Source organism: Humulus lupulus, chromosome 4 (genome assembly GCF_963169125.1).
Source record: "Humulus lupulus chromosome 4, drHumLupu1.1, whole genome shotgun sequence".
NCBI lineage: Eukaryota > Viridiplantae > Streptophyta > Magnoliopsida > Rosales > Cannabaceae > Humulus > Humulus lupulus.
The window spans coordinates 54299095-54318209 of record NC_084796.1 but is presented as its reverse complement, the minus strand read 5'-3'; the positions used below and the strand labels follow the sequence as shown (position 1 = coordinate 54318209).

At 35.7% G+C, this 19115-nt stretch overlaps 1 non-coding gene across 1 annotated transcript; it reads left to right on the top strand.

The window, feature by feature from the left end:
* Positions 1 to 7120: 7120 nt before the first annotated feature.
* On the top strand, positions 7121 to 7227 carry LOC133833402 (small nucleolar RNA R71). The gene has a single exon (XR_009892783.1). It is a non-coding gene; the product is annotated as a small nucleolar RNA R71 (small nucleolar RNA).
* Positions 7228 to 19115: the final 11888 nt, after the last annotated feature.

Sequence of the window (19115 nt, the reverse complement as noted above, 5' to 3'; positions counted from 1 at the left end):
ATTTTAAATCAAAAATAATAAATTCTAACCTAGCTCCAAAGATTGATGAGTTTTAATATTATGAACATAAAATAAAAGATTGAAAAATAAAGCTATTTAAGAGAATAAAAATAAAGCAATAATGAGTAGAAAATAAGTGTTAAAAGAAAAGATTATTAAGATACTAGAATCCACAAAATGTAAGTTTAATAATATTTATTAGTATATTGATTCCCAAGTTTTAGTGATAGTTAAAATATTTTAAACTATCATTTTCCAAAAAGATTTATAATTTTAAGCACAAATTTCTTATAAAAAGATAGGATTTTTCTTCACTTTTCAAAATTATAATTTCAAAGCATTTAGTGTAAATCAATCTAATGAAATAACAAATAAATCAATGAACATTATTTATAAGGCAAAACATAATATTTTTGTTCTAAGCATGGATGTGTACAATTTAATGACACATCTTACACAAAGAATATTATGTTTATGCACTAATGAAGAACAAAGTGTAAATATGTTCTAACAATCTAAAATACAAGATATTTAAGATGAAAGAAATATATGTAGAAGAAAAATCCATAGACTTTGTTGCATTACAAGGGAAATCAACATACAACATAAATATTACCTAGTTACAAGTTGCTTCATCATGATCTTAATAATCTTATGAAAAAGATTAGAAGCACATAACTAGAATAGAAATTACAAAATAAATGACATACATACTTGCAAAATGCTCTTGAAAAACCCAAATGGAAGAGAGAATGGTAGAGAGAAAATGAGAGAAAAAGATGGTAACCAAAAAATTAAGCACCCCAAAAATGGTCTTGAAAGTCCATATTTATAGCCAAAGTGAGTTTATTAAAATAATCAATTTAAATTAATTAAATTGATTAGATTAATTAAATAAAATAAATATGGTATGTAGAGGTAAATTATAGGGTGTAATGATGATGTTGTGGTGAAAATGTGTAGGAAAAAGGGTAAAAAGTTGGCATTTTTGTCATAGGGGACAAAGGGACAAAATGCATTTTTGTTGGACTCAATAAGGGAAATGGCAGCAATGTGGTGGTTGGGTGTTGGAGGGGGGGCCACGGGTTGGGCCTAGAGTGGGCCTCACGTGGTTGGGCTTTTGGAGAAACACCATTTTTCTTGTTACTTTCTTTCAAAATTACCATCTTTCCTTTGATTTTCTTGCTTTTCAAGGGCAATAATTTTCCTACACAATAAATTATAAACTAAATTAAAATTAAATATTTTCATTAATAAAATATATCATATAACTCCCATGAAAACATTAATTAAAATTTAATTTACATAACATTTAATTTCAATAAAATCATATTTTTAGCATTCAAACTAACAATACTAATTTTAAATAATTAAACTACAACATATTATAATAACATATCTATAAAAACATATAAAAATCTAGAAAACTACAATAAGACTAATAAATTAAAAATTACATAAAAACTTAATAAGTTAATTAAAAACTCATGAACTAAGCAACAATTAGCATGTAAAACATGGTAAAATAACTCTATTTTGTAGAGTTATCACACCCCCAAACTTAAAGTTTTGCTAGTCCTCAAGCAAAAGAAAAATTAAAATACACATATATATATATATATTTTATTGGTGATATAAAAATGATTTTCTCAAAAATTGCACAATGAAAATAACTCTCAGAAATTATTATGAATAAAAGTTAAGCTTATATAATTAATTAAATTGTCAATTTTGCTTTTAGAAAATATGTTTTTATTAAAATTATTTTTCACTTAAACTTATAGGAAATAAGAGTTTTTATGAAAAATGTAATTTTTGTTACAAGCAAAATTGACCCTATAATTAAAAACAAAGCTTAAAAATTATTCATATTTTTAAGAGAATTAATTTCAAACTCAATCAGAATTTTTATCATTGAAAATGAAAAATATCACCAAATTTTTTTTTTTTTTTTGTAAATAATTTTTTTAATTTTTTTTTTTTGAATTTTTATGAAAATGAACAAATAAAAAAAAAGTTAACAAAACCACAACATATAAATAAATAAAAAAAAATTCAAACAAACATTTTTTTTCTTTTCAAACAAGCATACATAAAATAAAACACAAAACATTAAAAACAATGCAAAGCAAACATAAATAAAACACAAAACAAACACAATAAAACTCGATACCCCCAAACTTAATTTAAGCATTGTCCTCAATGTGTCAAAATATAAATATAAATTAAAATTGACAAGAGTGTAAAGTTTAGAATGGTCGTACCTCGATATTGTGCATTGCGAAGATAGAACAAGATAGAACAGGATACAACTAACAAAAATTAAATCGCACATAAAACAACAATACAAATAAAACACAAGTTATCAAGATCACACAGGAATCAAAGAGCATGGTAAACAGGGTCCTCAAGGAGTATCTCATCCACTTCATCAGTTTTTAATTCCAAAAATGGTTTTAAGTTTTGTCCATTAACTTTAAATATATCACCATTTTTAGGATTTTCAATTTCAATAGCTCCATGTGAAAAAACAATACGAACAATGTAAGGACCAGACCACCTAGAGCGTAACTTTCCCGGGAATAAATGCAAACGAGAGTTGTATAAAAGGACTTTCTGACCTGGATAAAAATCTTTTCTCAAAATATTTTTATCATGGTAAAATTTCATGCGATCCTTATACTTTTTTGAATAGTCATATGCATCATTCCTAATTTCGTCTAGTTCATTGAGTTGAAGCTTTCGTTTCTCACCTGCTTTGTCTAAAGAAAAATTTAACTGCTTAATTGCCCAGAAGGCTCTATGTTCTAACTCAACAGGTAAATGGCACGCCTTCCCATACACAAGTCTGTAGGGTGACATGCCAATGGGCGTTTTGTACGCGGTACGATACGCCCATAATGCATCAATGAGTCTTAAGGACCAATCTTTCCTAGTTGGATTCACAGTTTTTTCTAAAATGTGCTTAACTTCCCTATTAGACACTTCAACTTGACCACTAGTTTGTGGGTGATATGGTGTTGAGACTTTATGTGTAATGCCATATTGTTTCATCAAATGTTCAAATGGCTTATTACAAAAGTGAGTACCGTTATCACTAATTATAGCACGTGGTGAACCAAAACGGGAAAATATATTTTCTTTCAAAAAACGAAGCACAACTTTGTGGTCATTAGTGTGGCATGCAATAGCTTCAACCCATTTAGATACATAATCGACTCCAACAAGAATATAAAGATTACCAAAAGAGTTAGGAAATGGTCCCATAAAATCAATGCCCCAAACATCAAATATGTCAATAATAAGAATAGGATTTAAAGGCATCATGTTTCTTTTAGTTAAACTTCCTAACTTTTGGCAACGTTCACAAGCTTTACAATAAACATATGTATCATGAAAGATAGTAGGCCAATAAAAACCACATTGTAAAACTTTAGCAGCTGTTTTCTTACCACTAAAATGTCCTCCACATGCATGATCATGACAAAAAGATATGATTTTAGACTGATCACAGTTTGGAATGCATCTTCTAATTATTTGATCAGGGCAGTATTTAAACAAGTAAGGATCATCCCAAATAAAGTTTTTCACCTCAGAATAAAATTTAGATTTATCATGCTTAGACCAATGAGATGGTATTTCTTTAGTGACCAAATAATTAACAATATCAGCATACCAAGGTAATGAAGAAATATGCATTAATTGTTCATCAGGAAAAGTTTCAGTGATAGGAGTGGAATCATGTATAGTTTCAACAACTAGTCTAGATAAATGATCAGCAACAACATTTTCAGATCCTTTTTTATCACGTATTTCTAAGTCGAATTCTTGTAAAAGCAGGATCCAACGGATCAAACGAGACTTAGCATCTTTTTTCGATAAGAGATATTTTAATGCAGCATGATCAGAATAGACAATAATTTTAGATCCTAACAAATAAGATCTAAATTTCTCCAATGCAAAAACAACAGCAAGCAATTCTTTTTCGGTTGTGGAGTAATTTAATTGAGCATCATTTAAAGTTTTGCTAGCATAGTAAATTACATGAGGTATTTTTTCAAGTCTTTGTCCTAAGACAGCACCTATAGCATAATCAGAAGCATCACACATTATTTCAAAAGGTATTTTCCAATCAGGAGGTCGAATAATGGGTGCAGTAGTCAACAAATTTTTTAATTTTTCAAAGGCAACATGGCAATTACTATCAAAGACAAAAGCATTTTCTTTTCCAAGTAAATGGCATAAAGGCCGAGAAATTTTGCTAAAGTCTTTTATAAATCTTCTATAAAAACCGGCATGGCCTAAGAATGATCTAATTTCTTTCACAGTTTTAGGTGGGGGAAGTTTTGAAATAAGGTCAACTTTAGCTTTATCAACTTCTATTCCATCAGATGAGATTACATGACCTAAAACAATTCCTTTTTTAACCATAAAATGACATTTTTCCCAGTTAAGCACAAGGTTTTTCTCTTTGCAACGAATTAAAACAAGTGAAAGATGGTGCAAACATTCATCAAAAGAGGAACCAAACATAGAAAAATCATCCATAAATACTTCAAGAAATCTTTCAACCATGTCAGAAAAAATCGAAATCATACATCTTTGAAAAGTCGCAGGTGCATTACATAATCCAAAGGGCATGCGACGATATGCAAAAGTTCCAAAAGGGCATGTAAAAGTAGTCTTTTCTTGATCTTCTGGGGCGATGGGGATTTGGTTATACCCTGAATACCCATCAAGAAAACAATAATATGCATGGCCAGCTAATCGTTCAAGCATTTGATCAATAAAAGGCAATGGAAAATGGTCTTTTCTAGTAACATTATTCAACTTTCTATAATCTATGCACACTCTCCACCCTGTTTGTACTCTAGTAGGGATTAATTCATTTTTCTCATTTTCAACAACTGTGATCCCAGACTTCTTAGGCACAACTTGAACTGGACTAACCCATTGACTATCAGAAATAGGGTAAATGATACCTACGTCTAACAATTTTATGACCTCTTCTCTAACTACTTCTTTCATATTTGGATTTAATCTTCTTTGACATTCCCGAGAGGTTTTAGCATTCTCTTCTAGATGGATTCTATGCATACATATGGATGGGCTAATTCCTTTAATGTCTCCAATGGTCCAACCTATGGCTTCTTTATGTTTTCTAAGGACATCTAACAATTTACCTTCTTGTTCTTTATCTAAAGCGGATGCTATGATAACAGGTAAGGTTTCAGACTCTCCTAGAAAAGCATATTTTAAATTTTCTGGCAAAGGTTTAAGGTCTAACTTTGGAGACTCAGAAATTGATTGAACATGACCTAAGGGTGAAAAAGGTTCAACTTTGGTTTCATTTAAGGGTATAGGCTCTACCGAAGAATTCACATCATCATTAGAGTCATCAACATGCAAGTTCATACCAAAGTATTTTTCACAAAAATCAAATAAGTCATTTCCATCATTTTCACAAATACTATCTATCATGTTAACTTCATGCACTTCTTCACACTCAACAGATTTAACCACATTAAAAACATTCAATTCAACAGTCATATTTCCAAAAGATAATTTCAAAACACCATTACGACAATTTATGATTGCATTAGATGTAGCTAAGAATGGTCTACCTAAAATGATAGGAATTTGAGCATGCATATTTTCCACAGGTTGAGTATCAAGAACAATGAAGTCAACAGGAAAATAAAATTTATCAACTTTTATCAAAACATCCTCTATAATGCCTCTAGGAATTTTTACAGAACGATCGGCTAATTGAAGAGTTATAGAGGTAGGTTTTAGCTCACCAAGACCAAGTTGCTTATAAACAGAATAAGGCAATAAATTTACACTAGCACCCAAATCAAGTAAAGCTTTGTTAATAAAATGATCACCAATAATGCATGAAATTGTGGGACACCCAGGATCTTTATATTTAACAAGACTCTTATATTGAATAATGGAACTAGCTTGTTCAGTTAAAAACGCCTTTTTAGGAACATTAGTGTTTCTTTTAACAGTACAAAGATCCTTTAAAAATTTAGAGTAGGCAGGAATTTGTTTAATGGCATCTAAGAAAGGGATATTGATACTAACTTGTTTAAAAACTTCTAAGATGTCATTATATTGGCTGCCTTTTTTAATTGGAAGTAATCTTTGTGGGAATGGGGCTTTTGGAATGAAAGGATGGATTGGAGTTTCTTTGTTTGATGAGTCATTGAGATTAGAACTAGGAGGCTGACTCTTTTCTTTTTCTTTTTCATTTTCAACCTCGGGTATGTAATCGGGTTTGACAATTTTCTTTCCAGACCTAAGAGTTGAAATTGATTTGACTTCTCCATTATGACTAGACTTTCCTATCTCATATTGACCTTTTGGATTAGGGATAGGTTGACTAGGGAATGTTCCTTTTTCTCTATCAGCTAAAGCAGTGGCGAGTTGTCCTACTTGTGTCTCGAGTTTGGTAATAGATTGAGATTGATTTTGTAGGATTTGTTGGGTGGATTGCATAAATTGTTGTAAAGTATCTTCTAAGGAAGGTTTTCTTTGTTGCGGATATGGTTGATTTTGTGGGGCATGAGCTTGGTTTTGTGTGTTGTATTGGTGCCCTTGATTCATTTGGGGTTGGTTTTGTCTCCATGAAAAGTTCGGATGGTTTCTCCAATTTGGATTGTAGGTGGATGAAAATGGGCTATCATTTGGTTTCCCATAAGTATGAAGTGCATTGGCCTCCTCGGAAAAGGCTTCTTGGTAGGAAGGACATGATTGGGCATTATGGCAAGGACTAGAACATATAGAACAAACATCTTTTCTTGGTTGTATTGGAGAATTTATAGTTTGGCTTATGGCTAAAGCTTCTACTTTTCTCGCTAATTTGTCTAAGGATGTTCTTAAGTCTAATTCTTCTTTTACTTCATACCTTCCTCCTCTTTTTGGTGAATTAGTTGACCTAGACCTAGGATCAAAATAATTCCATTGTTGCGAATTGACAGATAAATCTTCAAGGGCGTCCCACGCCTCTTGTCCTTGAAATTTTAAAAATTTTCCAGTATGCATAGATTGAATCATTTGACGATTAGAGGGAGTCAAACCATCATAAAAATATTTTACAAGTCTCCATTTTTCAAAACCATGATGAGGACATTTTAATAATAAATCTTTAAATCTTTCCCAACATTCATAAAACTCTTCATTATCTTTTTGAAAAAACTCGGAGATTTCTCTCCTTAGACTATCAGTTTTAGACATAGGAAAAAATTTCAGTAAGAATTTATTATAAAGTTGATCCCATGTAGTTATAGACCCCGTGGGAAGGGAATTTAACCAAGCTTTTGATTTGTCTTTTAATGAAAAAGGGAACAATCTTAGTTTGACCGACTCATCAGAAAAATTTTGAAATTTAAATGTTGAGCAAATTTCTAAGAAATCTTTGACATGCATGTAAGGATCCTCTCTATCTAACCCATAAAAAGATGGCAATAATTGAATGATTGCGGGTTTAAGCTCAAAATGAGTAGCAGAAGTAGTAGGTAAAACAATGCATGACGGAGCATTAGATGAAATAGGTGCAAAATATTCAAGCAAAGTTTTTTCAGGCACAACATTTTCATCAAGAGGATTAGCAATAGGTTCCATGATGCTCAAATTTTTACTAACACTTTCAATTTCAAACAAAGATAAACGTCTTTTTACTAATCGTTTTTTTAGAGTTACGTTCCCAATGATGCATACAATTTTTCACAAACAAGGCAACAAGGATAATCTCAAACAAGCAATTTTCTGATGTGGAAGATCAGTTAAAACCGCAACCACAGAGCATACTTAGAATTTTTAGAGATTTCACAACAATATAATTCTTATGGTTTACTTGTCCCCAGGCCTATTTGATTCCACTTACTCGCGCACTACTAACAACTCCCCGAGGTTAATTAGTAGAGGCGGATGGGAATTTTGGTCAAATTTCCTTTAAGCAAGAATTGCTTATGGTGAAAGGACAAGATTTATGTTTTTTTTTTTTTTTTTTTCAAGTATTTTTCACAATATTACACTAAAATATTAAAGAAGACAAAGAAAAATAAGGCAAAAATTAAATAAGACTAAAATTTAGGCAAGAGTAGGGAGGCATAGCATGCCATCAACCATAACAAAATTAAGGTAAAAACTAGGAGGCACAAGTGCCATCAACTTAAACATAAGATAGATGACTAGGAGGCAAAAATTGCCATCAACTAGCTAGGAGGCAAAATTGCCATCAACTAGTAATTTGCGGAATTTAAATAAAATAAAAATACAACAAAATAAATAAAGAAAATTACACAAAGGTTAGGAGGCACAAGTGCCGTCAACTAACAAAGATATAAAATAAATAAAATTACAACAAAATTAGGAGGCACAAGTGCCATCGACTATAAAAATTTAAAAGGATAGATAGGAGGCACAAGTGCCGTCACTAAAAAAAAAACAATAAATATAGAAATATAAGTATATTTTTTTTATGGGTGGTTGAACCGTCCCAAATTTTCTTTTTATCTTTTTTTTTTTTTTAGTTTTTTATAGATATATATTTTTTTTAGTTTTTTTTAAAGTGCAAAAAAAAAATTAAAATAACTAGTAGAAGAATCCACTAACCTTGAGATAAATTTCGTTTCTTTTCTCTTGCCACTCCCCGGCAACGGCGCCAAAAACTTGATGGACCCAAAACGGGTATGTTTAAAAATTTATATATCGCAAGCGCACGAATCGTCCATAAAGAATAGTGATCGTGTAAGCAAGGATGTCGAACCCAAGGGAGTTGTCTAAAATCGAAAATGAAACTATTTTAAATCAAAAATAATAAATTCTAACCTAGCTCCAAAGATTGATGAGTTTTAATATTATGAACATAAAATAAAAGATTGAAAAATAAAGCTATTTAAGAGAATAAAAATAAAGCAATAATGAGTAGAAAATAAGTGTTAAAAGAAAAGATTATTAAGATACTAGAATCCACAAAATGTAAGTTTAATAATATTTATTAGTATATTGATTCCCAAGTTTTAGTGATAGTTAAAATATTTTAAACTATCATTTTCCAAAAAGATTTATAATTTTAAGCACAAATTTCTTATAAAAAGATAGGATTTTTCTTCACTTTTCAAAATTATAATTTCAAAGCATTTAGTGTAAATCAATCTAATGAAATAACAAATAAATCAATGAACATTATTTATAAGGCAAAACATAATATTTTTGTTCTAAGCATGGATGTGTACAATTTAATGACACATCTTACACAAAGAATATTATGTTTATGCACTAATGAAGAACAAAGTGTAAATATGTTCTAACAATCTAAAATACAAGATATTTAAGATGAAAGAAATATATGTAGAAGAAAAATCCATAGACTTTGTTGCATTACAAGGGAAATCAACATACAACATAAATATTACCTAGTTACAAGTTGCTTCATCATGATCTTAATAATCTTATGAAAAAGATTAGAAGCACATAACTAGAATAGAAATTACAAAATAAATGACATACATACTTGCAAAATGCTCTTGAAAAACCCAAATGGAAGAGAGAATGGTAGAGAGAAAATGAGAGAAAAAGATGGTAACCAAAAAATTAAGCACCCCAAAAATGGTCTTGAAAGTCCATATTTATAGCCAAAGTGAGTTTATTAAAATAATCAATTTAAATTAATTAAATTGATTAGATTAATTAAATAAAATAAATATGGTATGTAGAGGTAAATTATAGGGTGTAATGATGATGTTGTGGTGAAAATGTGTAGGAAAAAGGGTAAAAAGTTGGCATTTTTGTCATAGGGGACAAAGGGACAAAATGCATTTTTGTTGGACTCAATAAGGGAAATGGCAGCAATGTGGTGGTTGGGTGTTGGAGGGGGGGCCACGGGTTGGGCCTAGAGTGGGCCTCACGTGGTTGGGCTTTTGGAGAAACACCATTTTTCTTGTTACTTTCTTTCAAAATTACCATCTTTCCTTTGATTTTCTTGCTTTTCAAGGGCAATAATTTTCCTACACAATAAATTATAAACTAAATTAAAATTAAATATTTTCATTAATAAAATATATCATATAACTCCCATGAAAACATTAATTAAAATTTAATTTACATAACATTTAATTTCAATAAAATCATATTTTTAGCATTCAAACTAACAATACTAATTTTAAATAATTAAACTACAACATATTATAATAACATATCTATAAAAACATATAAAAATCTAGAAAACTACAATAAGACTAATAAATTAAAAATTACATAAAAACTTAATAAGTTAATTAAAAACTCATGAACTAAGCAACAATTAGCATGTAAAACATGGTAAAATAACTCTATTTTGTAGAGTTATCAGACACCTTTGCCAATTCTGACTAATTAGTCAGTGCCATGCACAAGTGAGCAATGCTATCAATATATATCTTATGCCAAGTATCCAAAAGTAGGGCATTCAACATGCATACTTAACAGTTGCTAGCATAATTATGATTATGCACAAACACAGAGACTCAAGCTCTGATCAGTCTCATACTCAATATTCATGGCATGCCCTAAACACATGTTCCTCGTGCATCACATATATCACCATTAAACATCCAACATGCATCAAGAATAACCATGCATGTCACATATGGGGTGCAGTTTTCTTACCTCTGGTTCGAGCGAGAATTAGAACAAGAACGACCCTTGAGAATGATCGATCCTTTAATCCTTTAGCGGTCACCTAGTCATAACCAAATACAATATCCGATTAATGAAAATCAACAATGATAGGGTCTTGATCTAAACCCCACTCTCGGGACCTCGAAATGTACCCACACGGTGAGTAGATTCGATCCCGGGCCTTAAGGATTGAAACCCCGAACCAAAAACCCTTAAAAACACTCAAAACGGGATTCTGGAGAAATAGAGTAGCGCTACAGCATTGCTCAATAGAGCCCGAGCGCTATGCTCAGAACCCCAAACTGCCCAAACAAATCCTGTGTAGCGCTAGAGCGCCCTCTGATGGGCGCTGTAGCGCTACCCCCAGCTAGATACTCCCCTGAAATCTCTTCCTTCGACTCCACCTATTCTAACCCAAACCAAATATCACCTCCACATGTCCTAGGCACCACAACCCCAAGAACCCTAGCCAAAACTCCAACCAATTCTCAACTTTCCAACCCAAAAACCAGCTGGAACTCAACTAGGAAAATAGAGCAAAAGCAAGAGTTCTAATGGATAAAAACTCACCTTAATCTCAGCAACACACTCTCTTCAATGGTGAAGCATAACCCTAGCTTATCATAGCTTGGTTCCTCAAAAGAGAGCTTGAAAATTCAAAGAGAAATGGGGGAGAAAACCATTGGGAGAGAAGGAGAGAATGGGACTCTATTTTTGGGAAGGTTTCTACAGTTTTCTAAGCTTAAATGGCTGAACAAATCCTTTAGGGTGAAAAGACCTAAATGCCTCGAAGTCTAAAATAAACCTTAACAGCCACCAAGGGCAAAACCGTCCTTTCGCACCTAATTCGTTAATCATAATTAACACCCTCCAATTCCCGCTATTCTCAATATTATCACATACCAACAAATCATATCCCATTACCCTTTAATTCCCGGTAATGTTCTAATCATTAAAATCACCCCGAGACTCACCCCGAGCCCCGAACTTAAACCTGTTATGACCAGACTTAATACTTGCATTTCATGATCGTCTCATGCCGAAAGACTCGAACAAATCCACACATAATGTGGTACCATTCATAACTCACCCACACGCACGAAAATACACAATTACACCCTCAACGGGCCAAATTACCAAAAGGCCCTTATAATTATAAATACACCCATATGCATGCATTTATCATCATATAATAATATAATTCACATAAACATGCATATAATCATTTACTATCATAATAAATCAATTATGGCCCTCCCAGCCTCCTAATCAAGATCCTCAACCTTATTAGGAATTTTGGGGCATTACAATATGCAGGTATAACTCTCTCATCCGGTCTTCGGGTTCCCATGTTTCTTCTTCTACCCCATGGTTACACCACTGCATCTTAATCAAGGGTTTAGTCTTATTACACAGCACCTTATCCTTAAGATCCAGAATCCTCACATGTTTTTCCTCGTAACACAATTTAGGATCCACTTCCAACTGTTCGTAACTTAGTACATGGCTCGGGTCTTCAACATATTTTCTCAGCATAGAGACATGGAATACCTCACGTACTCGAGCAACCGCAGGTGGGAGAGCTAATGGGTAGGCTACCATGCCGATTTTCTCCACTATCTCAAAAGGTCTGATATACATTGGACTCAATTTTCCTTTCTTACCAAAACGCAGAGTTCCCATCAACGGAGCCACCTTCAGGAGCACCTTATCTCTGACTTCAAATGCCAAGGGTCTTTGGCATCGGTCCACATATTTTATCTGTCGATCTATGGAGGTTTGCAGCCTCTCTCGAATCTTCTAGATATCCTCTGTAACTTTGTCCACTTCCTCTGTACCCAAGAATTTTCTTGCACCGACTTCGTGCCAATGAATTGTGGATTGACACTTTCGCGCGTACAGGGCTTCATACGACGTCATATTAATAGAGTCATGGTAGCTATTGTTGTAAGAAAATTCCATCAGCAGAAGTATTTCGCTCAGTGACCCCTGGAAGTCGAGTACACAGGCTCTCAGCATGTCTTCCATGGTTTGGATCATTCGCTCACTCTGGCCGTCTGCTTGGGGATGGAAAGCAGTGCCAAACTTAAGTTGAGTCCCCAAACCATCTTGCATCCTTTTCCAAAATGCCGAGAAGAAATGTCTGTCTCGGTCTGAAATGATGGACTTAGGTACCCTAGGTAGTCGTACAATCTTTGCTATGTATAAGTCTGCTAACTAATCTAAATAATAAGTTTTCTTAATGGGTAGGAAATGCACTGACATGGTCAATCTATCAACAATAACCCATATCGTATCTTGACCCTTCGAAGTATTTGGCAGTCCAGTGACAAGTCCGTTGTGATCATCTCCCACTTCCATTATGGAATCTCTAGCGGTTGTAGCAACCCGGCAGGTCACTGGTGCTCCGCCTTGGTTTGTTGGCAAGTGAGGCAATGAGCCACATATTCTACTACTTCCTTTTTCATCTCCGGCCACCAAAAATATTTCCTTAAATCTTGGTACATTTTTGTTGCACCGGGGTGCATTGCGTAAGGGGCATTGTATGCCTCATTGAAGATTTGCTTCATAATCTCTACATCGTCAAGAACACAAATTATACCTTTAAATCCTAACACCCCATCTTCCGATATGTGGAATGACGATCGCATATCCTGCCTCACCTCATGTTTGATTTGCTCATACCAAAGTTCCAAAACCTGTCCTCCTTGTATGGCTTCCATAATGGTGGGTTGCACCAAATGATTTGCTAATTTTCCAAAAACTACCTCGAGATCGAACGTAGAGATGTCACCTTGCAGTTCCAAGGGCATTTCTCGCACTGTCATCATGTACGCCATCGACTGCTGAATTAGAGCATCTGCACCTTATTGGCCTTTACGGGATGGTATAGAATGTCACAATCATAATCGTTAAAAAATTCTAAGCACCAATGTTGCCTCATGTTCAATTCCTTCTGGGTGAAGAAATACATGAGGCTCTTGTGGTCAGTGTAAATGTCTCAATGTTTCCCATAGAGATAATGCCTCCAGATTTTTAATATAAACACTACTGTAGGCAACTCTAAGTCATGTGTTGGGTAGTTCTTTTCGTAACTATTTAACTATCGGGACGCATAAGCTATCACCTTGCCATGTTGCATCAGTACCGCCCCCAGTCGTTGTCCCGAGGCATCACTGTAGATCGCGTATCCCTCTATCCCACTAGGGATAGTCAGCATTGGGGCAATGGTCAACCTCGTCTTTAGTTCTTGGAAACTCCTCTCACACTGTTCTGTCCATACAAACTTAGCAATTTTATGGGTAAGAGCAGTCATTGACATTGCTATTTTTGAGAACCCTTCTACGAACCGCCTATCATACCCTGCTAATACGAGAAAACTTCTCACTTTCTGAGAATTTTTTGGTGGTTTCCACTGACTTATTGCCTTTATCATGGTAGGATCCACGGATATCCCTTCTCTTCACACTACATGGCCCCAAGAAACTCACCTTTTCCAGCCAAAATTCACACTTGGAGAATTTGGCATAAAGTTTTTGTTCCTTCAAACGCTGAAGAACCATCTCCAAATGTATTGCATGTTCCTCTGGGTTCCTCGAGTATATCAAAATATCGTCAATAAACACAATGATGAATTTATCCAGAAACTCTCTAAAAACTCGGTTCATGAGGTCCGTGAATATGGTGGGTGCATTGGTGAGTCCGAAGGACATCACTATGAACTCATAGTGACCATACTGCATCAGAAATGCTATCTTAGGTATGTCCGACTCCCTAACTCTAAGCTAATGGTAACCTGACCAAAAATCTATCTTGGTGAATACCGATGCTCCCTAGAGTTGATCAAATAGGTAGTCAATCCTTGGAAGTGGGTATCGGTTCTTAATCGTCACCTTGTTTAGCTCCCGATAGTCTATACACATTCTCATGGAGCCGTCTTTCTTCTTTATAAACAATACCAGGGCTCCCCACGGAGAATGACTTGGTCTTATGAACTTTTTATCCAACAACTCCTGTAGTTGAGCCTACAACTCCTTCTATTCCACTGGTGCCATCCGGTACGTAGCTTTCGAAATTGGCATCGCCCCTGGAATAATCTCTATATCGAACACCACTTCTCGCTCCGGCGGTAGCCCAGGAAGGTATACTTCATGATATTTGCATATGATGGGTACTTCGGCTAGTTGTAACGTGCCCTCTTTATCCTTCTCCACGACATGTGCCAGATATCCCATGCAACTGTCCCCTAAAATCTTCCTCGCCTTCATAGCGGAGATCATCGCAAATTTCTTTTCCCTGGCTGTGCCTTGGAACGTAAACAACTCTTCTCCTACCTGTTTAAAAGACCACTCTCCTTTTCTTAAAGTTCACTATGACACCATACTTAGATAACCAATCCATCCCTAATATTACATCATATTCATGTAGGACCAAAATCAACAGGTCTACTGTCAATTCTCATCCCTCTAACCTAAATTGGTAAGAATCTTACCCATGACTGCACCAACATATCTTCCCCTAAAGGCAACCACACCCCACAGACACTAGGCATAGGTTTTGGCATTCTATTCAATTTTTCAACAAAAGAGGCAACTACAAAATAATGTGATTCACCAGTATCCATCAATGCATATGTTGAGGTTTGGGCAATAGAGATATGACCTAACACCATCTCAGATGGTCTGACTTCTTTGTTTTCTTGAGTAAGAGCGTAGACCCGTGGCAGGGCTCCTATTTGCTTTTGTTGGTTGTTGTCGTCGTTCCAGTTCCGACTTGGGAAATTCATAGCAAGGTTCCCTAGTTTTCCGTAGACATAGAATGCCCTCATCGTGCAATCACCCAGATGTCGATGGCCACACTTATCACAAGCAGGCCAGTACTCGAATTCACGCCTGGGTGTTTTGTTGTAAGTCCCAGTCTGACTGTCAGACAGTCCCCTTTTTCTCTTGTTAATCCCATTGCTACTCGACCTTGGGCCTCCTCAGGTTCCAAAATTTCCTTTATTGCAGTTTGTCCTTGGGAAAAACCTTCCCTTGGAGCCATTCTGGTTAGCTTGGGTCTCACCCAGATTTCCAAAGGTAAATTTTCTTTCTTCAAACTTATGAGATTCCTTCCTTTCCAGTTTAGACCATGACTCTTGGCGAAGCGCTCGCTCTAATGCTTCTGCATATGTTTTCAGGCTTGTCTTCTCGGTGTCCATGAGTTTTCTGATCTTTCCTTGAAGTCCTCTCATAAAACTCCTTACTTTGGTTGATTCAGTATTAACCAGATCTGGTGCGAATCTGCATAAGTGATAAAACTTCCTGGTATATTCTTGGACGCTCACATTTCCTTGCTTTAGAGTCGTAAACTCTACCACCTTATGGTCAATAACAGTACGACCATAATATTTAGAGTTGAACAAGATTAAGAATTCTGTCCATTCGATTTCGGCCACATTATGACCCTTCTTTGCAGCATCCCACCAAATGCATGCATCTTTTCTCAACATATAAATTGCACAAACCACATTTTCATGCTCAGTAATTTCGATGAAATCAAAGATCATTTCTAGTATGTTGATCCACTCTTCTGCCACCACTGGGTCAGCAGTACCTTCAAAGGTGGGTGTGTTCTGGCGACTAAACCGTTCAGAGATGGGTTTCTGTTGGGGCACCCTCAGTGACTCAACGTATGGTTCTTCCCTTGCCCCACTAGTCGAGGGATCCTGGTGCACTATTTCAGTCGCATCTACTCCTGGTTCATTCCAGTAGCTAGCTGGTGCTACTAGGAGGCGTTGGAGTAATGTTTGAAACATCTCTGTTTGGCGGGCATCAGTGTCCACCTGCCTCTTATGGCTCTGCTCGATGAAAGCATTCTGAGCTTTTATTTTCTATGGAGCTCCTCCATCTGACCAGCATGGTCAAGTCCTTGATTTGCCCCCTGACCTCGACCTTGGCCCCGCACTCGGCCTCTACCTTGACTTTGGCCTCGGCCAGCTGAAACTTGCGGGTGCATAGCCGGTTGCTCTACTGGATCCTGTGCGTTATCAATTTTATGGCCTGCCTTGGCTCTGATATTAGGAGCCATGAAGAGTTCCAGTGTATATATAGACAAGGACGAGCGATTACTCAAAGTAACAAGCTAGTAGCAGCAGCATACACATGCTACTCTTTACACAAGTGATCAATAACCAATCATAGAACTCAACCATTAGACAAAGGTTGCATTTAAACTTGTCAAACCACAACATAAACAGTCAATGAAAAGTTTAAAAGGATTTATAAAGTAAGTAGGAAATGAGTCTAACCCTAGTCGAGGCTCAGGGTTTCTAGCGTAGGACCCTTAATCAGAAGTGATACAAATAGTGAAATTTGAAAACCATAGTGTTTTTCACAAAAGATAACAAAACAAACGATCAATATCCTAATCAAAATGCTTGTCCCCATCCAAATAATCATTTGAACTCTCCAGTACTTCCCAACCCATGCCATTCCCAGCTGCCTCGTGATCCTGGCCCTCAGCTGGATCCTCCTCACGATCTTCTTCGGGTTCTCTCACACCACCAGTTGTGCCCATTGATCATCCTCTATCGCATTAGGAATGGGTTGCGCTATTAGATGCTCACGGTACTCCCTATACCATGTCGATATGTCATCAAAGGGGCCGAACGCAAGCTCAATGGATGCCCAAAACTTTGGGCAAGAGGTAGTGGCCGATTTCAGATGCCTTATTTGAAACCATAAAAATGCCTCATCTCGCAGGTAGAAGTTGGCCAACCTCACCATGAATCTCGGAGGAATCTCCATATCCTTGAAGATGATTGCCAGTGAATGAGTCCAAGACCAGACGTCATACTATTTGTCGGCTTCCCCAGTGAATGCGTGAGGATAGGCGCTATAGAATCCTTGATAAAATCAAAGTTTCTGGCCTAAGGATACTACTATAGGTGGATCCTTTAGGACGGGGTTATCTTAATCGGGTTGCTCAACCATGTGACCTACAATTTATGGAATTCAAGCAGGTAAACACATAGAAATCACATGAACATAACTTAAGACATTACTTAAAGTGAGTGTTGGTCTATCTTTGCGAATGTACATGTGGGTTTATGTACAAAACCAGTTTATCCTGGTGCTCTGATACAAACTGTAATGTCCCGTAAAATCTCTTAACATAGTTTGCGAAAAAACATAACTGTTTTCTAAAAATAAGGTTACCAAAAATCTATAATATATAAGAACATGCGATAGTTCAGAAGTATGTGCATACTTAAAAGTGAATTAGAGTGTCATAATTTTAAAACATTCAATGAGCCCAAAATAAACTATAAGTTATCATATGGGTTATAATCCCCAAAACATAAATTCTTGAAAGGTCGGTCCACATGTACATCGTCGCAGATAAACTCCAGCGCTCACTGATCCATTTTTCCTTTGAGCTTACCTACAACACGGAACAACTAGGTAAGAGAAACGCTTAGTAAGAACAACTTAACAAACATAACCACATAAACAGAGCAATAACTTAACTATTTGTAACTGCGCAGATAATTAACCAAGATGAGGATTTTGATGAAACCGAACCCTAACATACAATTTAAGAACGTGCGAACGTCCTTGCAATATTAAGGTCATGCCTCATAACCAGAATTTATAACTTGAAAGTACACTTGTACACAGAAAATCCCAGAGCAAACATACATTCTTGACTGGTAACATACATACTTACTTAGGGTTCCGGAGGAACCTTCAACATAGCATAACATATCTCAACTTATCTTAGCATAGCTTAACTTATCTTAACATATATTAGAATAGCTTAACATATCTTAGCACATCTTAACATATCTTACCATATCTTCGACGAGTATAAACTAGTTACATGGGTTACCCAGACTAATAGAGGAATTCAGCATACATTCTTAGCCATAGAAATTTGATTATGGAAGTAACGTACTTACGTGTCATGGAGTTTAACCGGACTCTTATGTCACGGGTCTTAAGTTAGACTTCTTACATATTGCGGTGGCCAACCCACCTTAGTCACACAGACATCCTTGCCGAACCGATTTCTCACACAGTTCCCTGGTGGCTAGCTAGAGTTCAAAGTTGTCACGGTAGCTAGCCAGACTCAGAATCAACTTACTTACGTGTCCCGGAGTTTAACCGGACTCTTATGTCATGGGCGTTAATCCGGACTTCTTACATTTTTCGATGGGCAACCAACATTAGTCACACAGACATCGGTGGCCAAGCGGTTTCTCACATAGTTCGCCGATGGCTAGCCGGAGTTCATAGTTGTCACGGTAGCTAACCGAACTTCTTATATATTACGGTGGCCAATCGAACTTCGTCACACAGACATTGGTGGCGAACCGATTTCGCACATAGTTCCCCGGTGGCTAGCCGGAGTTCATAGTTGTCACGTTAGCTAGTCGGACTTCTTACCTTAGTCATTAGTATGCG